Source organism: Tamandua tetradactyla, chromosome 6 (genome assembly GCF_023851605.1).
Source record: "Tamandua tetradactyla isolate mTamTet1 chromosome 6, mTamTet1.pri, whole genome shotgun sequence".
Taxonomy (NCBI): domain Eukaryota; kingdom Metazoa; phylum Chordata; class Mammalia; order Pilosa; family Myrmecophagidae; genus Tamandua; species Tamandua tetradactyla.
In genome coordinates this window covers 95,816,283-95,821,774 of record NC_135332.1, presented here as the reverse complement: position 1 = coordinate 95,821,774, position 5,492 = coordinate 95,816,283, and positions in this window count along the sequence as shown.

Genomic DNA, 5,492 nt, shown 5'->3' with positions numbered 1-5,492 from the left:
GAAATTTAACTTGTGAGTATATGTATTTAATTTTTCCTCTCATTCTGTTTAATATCCTCACTTCCTTTAGAAACTTTGGATAGTATTAAAAGTCAGAAAGCTGATCTTCATAACACTTAGTGAGCTTAATCTGTGGATTTTCCACTTAGTGTTGAAGTTTGACCTCAGTGCACAGACTGGTTTTATGGAATTAATTTAAAATGCCCCAATAGTGATTGAATTAAGGAAGATTTGGCATTTTACTAATCTGAGTGATTATGTTTTAACTCTTTCAACATTTGGTTTCATTTTATTGTTCTGCAGACACATTATGCAGAGCGAAATTAGATGAACAAAAATATTTACAGATCTATTCTTAACTGGTATAAAAGTGAAACCAGGTTTTGAAATGTTGGCATATATAATGAAGGTTAGGAGGAGAGAGAAAGTAATAGCAAAGTAGAGGGAAAAGCAAAGAATGGAAAAAATAGTGAATATGCAATCATCGTTTGCTCTTAGCCATTATTTTGCCTGTGAATTTTCTGTTTAAATAACTCTAGGAACCCCAGAGCAGTGAAGCATTTGTACAATCCTAAATATACTTACCATGTGCATAACATATATTTGCAAAAATAGAATCTATACAAAAGGATGAAAGATAGTTGTATATTCATGAAGACTTTTCTAACCAGGAATCCTTTGCCAGTATAGTGCAAAGTCAACATTTTTGGTCAGAATTTCAGTACCAAGGATAGGTCCCTTTAAAGAAACTATGCTTCCTGGAATGATTAGGGTGGAAATGAAATTGTGGAAAAACTGTTGTCTACAAGTATTCATGAATATCTCAAGTTGGCCAAAATAGCATAATCTATCCTAAATTACTAACTTCATGGAGATTTACTCATTCCGTCTTCCAAGCTTGTGAAAAGTAGTGAGGTAATCCTGACCTATTTTTGTATTCTTATTTTAAAAGCTATTATTACAAATTAATAATAGTAACCAGCATGATTAAATTTAATTCTTATGGTGGCTAAATTTTAAAAAGTCCACTTTATTTTAGACTAAAGAAAATAAGATAGATTATTTCACTGTTCATTACATTAATTTTCATCCTATCAAAGCTTTTTGAATAGTGCAATAGATGAATAAATCAAGAAAATTTATTTGGAAATTGAAATGACCTATATCAAACCATATTTTAAAATAAAAGTACACACTTTTCAAGCAATTGCTTCATTTGATCATCATAAAAGATCTCCAACTTAGTCATTGTGTTTTTAATTTATCCGTTTCTTTGTTTTAACATATTTTATGTAAACCAATAAATGTACATAAGCATCCCCAAACAGCATAATAGGAAAAGCCACTTCCAAGTACTGTTTTATAATTTAAAATACTGTACTCAAACTTCCATTCACCTGGTACTAGATCCATAGAAGACAGAGCTGATAAATATGACTGTTTAAAATTTTAGAACAGAGAATTTTGGTGATTTCTTCTGTAGGAATTATCTGAAATAATATGTTTAAAATTTCTAATTAATTATTTAGAAATTCATTACAATTACTATATTTCATAGTAATACATTTTAGTGATTTTTTAAATATTTAGGTGACATTAAGTTTGTTTCTTCCATACATCTGGGTATCACAAAACTAAAGGTATAATCATCATTTATAGTCCTTAAAAATACTGACACTCACTTATACCTCCCACATACATTGGTCTACAATCTCAGAATTAGACTGCAGATTAAGAGTTGACAGATTCCTTAAGCAAAAAAAATTAAAATGTAATTATATAATGACTTTACATATATTAAAAAGATTAAAAAGCTAGTCATAAATTAAAATTTTCCTTCTTTTCCCTCCACAGGTATTTCCCAAGAATGTTATTCTAATCTGAAGAAAAAGTGCCTGGAATTATATTAAATGGAAAAAGAAATGAAACTTTTAATATACGGTGTAGTAAAATAGGAAACTTCCTAGAAATAACTGATTAACTGTGTCTTGTCATAGAATGGAGTTGTTCCCGGTCTATCTTTGTGTATACAGTAATTTATAATTTTTGAGAAAGATATTTGAGTCAATAGGTTGCAAATAGAGTAAAAAAATTATGCTGTTCTACATTATTTTTGCTAGCTATACATTATTTTCTTGTAATTAACATTCTATTTATGAATTAAATATTTAGTTATGTAACTTATGTCTAATGTGCCTATGAAAAGTGATTTTTTTTTGTATAGGATTTTTGTTATGATGCTTGTCAAGAAATCATTCAGGAAGTCTGCTTTTATAATTCCTACTTAATGTTATTTTTTTTTTCATGGGCAGGCATCGGAAATCGAACCCGGGTCCTTGGGCATGGCAGGCAAGCACTCTTACCTGCTGAGCCACCGTAACCCGCCCTTTAATGTTATTTTTTAACAAATTCAGTATTTTATTGTCATTTGCAATAATTAGAAATGTGAGTTATCTTAAAACTGAAATATGAAAAATTCATCTTTGAATTGAAGATATTTTATCCCAGAGGCAATAATATTGAAATATTATCACTGTACCTTAATATTTATAAAAAGAAAACATTTCCTGAGCTGATATCTAGGGTCCACTGACAATTTATGTCCTTTTGAAGTTATAATACATAGTAGTGCTGTCTTAAATAAAAATAATGGTAATTGCTCTTGGATTGGAGGGTGTGTGCCATGGGGAAGAACGTATGGGTTGACCAGATGCTCTGTTAAGATTTAGCAAAACACCTGGACGACTTTTAGTTTCATTCAAAAGCAAGAATGAAAGAATAAGAAATGTGTAGCAAAAAAAAAGAAAATGCCGTTCTTTTAAGAAGTAGCTGAATCATGAGTTGTTTCCCAAGGCGTGGACCGTGCAATCGATGACCTTTCCCCCTTTTTAACTGTTTGTATGTGTCATGAAGATGTGTGTTGTACTAGTGATCACTTCCATTTCACCACCTTTTGTCTCCTCCACAGTTGAGTGTGGGTGGCTATATGTGTTTGTAAACACACACACACACACTCATCTGTCCACCAGGAAACAAGCTAAAAATGCTCTTCAGCTTCAGGAATATTGTAAAACTACATTCTCAATTTTCCATTTTATTTACTTTAGTATATAGGTAAATATTTACAAATAAATTATGTTTATGAAAACCAGGGAAGAAAGCAGAACTTTGTAAAAATGCAACATAAAAAAAAGAATGGAAAGAATACTTTTTTGAGTTTGTTTCAATTAACATAGTAAAACTGTAATATTTATTACATCTGAAAAAATGGCATAGTTTGTGTTAATAGCTGTCAAGAGAGCTGGTGGCCCTTTGTATAAACTGAAGATACTTTTTTTTTTTTTTTTTTTTTAAAGGAAAGACAGAGAGAAGGAAGGAAGGATAGAAGGAAGGAAGAGAGGAAGAAAGGGAAACATCTTTTAAGCATTTTCTTGTTTTATTGTATTTTGTTTCTCCGTTTTCGTTACATGGGCTGGGGCCGGGAATCGAACCGAGGTCCTCCGGCATAGCAGGCAAGCACTTTGCCCGCTGAGCCACCGCGGCCCGCCCTGAAGATACTTTTGAATAATGATGACTAAAAATTTATTGGTGAGATGTATTTGACTAAAACACAGAAGAAAGCCTAAAGGGTTGTGCTAGGGTTCTCTGGAGAAACAGAACCAACAGGAGAGAGCTGTACATATGAGATTTATAAAGGAATCTCACACAACCATGGAAATGGAAGAGTCCAAAATCTGAGGGCAGGCTGTGAAGCTGGCGGCTCCCATGAAGGATCTGGATGAACTCCACAGGAGAAGCTCATTGGCTGAAGGAACAGTGAGAGAGTCTCTTTTTTCCTTAAAAACTTTCAACTGATTGGATTATCTCATTGTGGGAGACATGCCTTAGTTGATAGCAGATGTAATCAGTCACAGATGCAATCAACTGACTGATGATTTAATACATCAGCCTTCCAGTTTATCAACCAGCCACAAAATATCCTTGCAGCAATGGTCAGGCCAGTGCTTGCCTGGCCAGACAACTGGGCATACTCATTTGGCCAAGTTGATCCCAGAACCTAACCATCAAAAGGGGCATCATAATTAGTATGGTTTCAGTGAGGTTAATTATTTCAGTTGGAATTATAAGATATTAGATTTTAAATGTTCTTATAGGTGTTTAATGGTGCCTCATAAATGTATTCCTTGCTGTATATTTCTTAAAAATTTGCAAACATCTCAAAAATGAAAGTGATGTTTATTTACTACATGATGTTTATTTTTTCATAGAGAGGTTGTGAGGGCAATGAATAAAATGGTGTTTTAATCTACCTTTGTGGAGAAAATTTTATCACATGTGAAAATAAGTGATTGAAAGTTGAGTAGAGCAAAATTTTTATGGTTAATTAGCAAAGTGAGTTATATTCATACATCAGAAAAAAATAATCACATTGTTTTAGCAACAAGACAGGAAATTAACAATTGTTTACTCCAGGATTTAGAGCTAGATTAACTAAATTGACTCTTCTCAACTAGTCACCTAAAGGATTTAGGCAAACAATCCCGTTAAATCCTGAACTATCTTGGCAATTCCAGTTCCAGTACTCCACTTCACTTTCTGTTATGCACTCTGCTCTTGAAGGTGTGCTGGGTTGAAAGGATTTATGTACCCTAGAAAAGCCATGCTTTAATCCTGATCCAATCTTGTGGAGGCAGCTTCTTTTAATCCCTATTCAGTGCTTGGACTGAAAACTTGATTAGACCATCTTCATGCAGATGTGACCTGATTGAGGGTATTAACCTTGCATTAGAGGAAGATGTGACTCTACCCATACCAGGTAGATCTTGATTAGTTTACTGGAATCATATAAAAGAGGAAGAATTTTGGAAAAGGCTTGAGTTTCCAAGAGAGCAGAGCCATGAGGCCAAAAGCCCACACAGCCAGAGACCTTTGGAGATGAAGAAGAAAAATGCCCCCAGTGGAGCTTCCTGAAACAAGAAGCCAGGAGAGAAAGCTAGCAGACATTGCTATGCGCCTTTCCAGTTGAGAGAGAAACCCTGAACTTCATAGGCCTTTCTTGAGTGAAGGTAACCTCTTGCTAGTGCTTTAATTTGGACACTTCTACAGACTTTCTTGAATTTGCACATTTTCATGGCCTTAGAACTGTAAACTAGTAACTTAATAAGTTTCTCCTTTTAAAAGCCAATCTGTTTCTGGTATATCACATTCCAGCAGCTAGCAAACTAGAACACAAGGCAAGATCAGTTGTTAAAGCTAGAAAGCCTTGAAAGCTCTTAGAAGCTAGGAATCATACCTTAATTATTTGCAAGGGGAGAGGGGAGGTAGGGAATATGTGTTTCATGACCTTCCATATGTAAAAAAAAAATGGATAATTGACTAGAAAGTCTAAGTTTATCTTATGTAGCCTTCCTCCACATTCATTTGCTTAAATTGCTTCGTCACTTACTGCTTTATGTAATAATTGAATTTGCTTCTTTTGTATATATCCATAG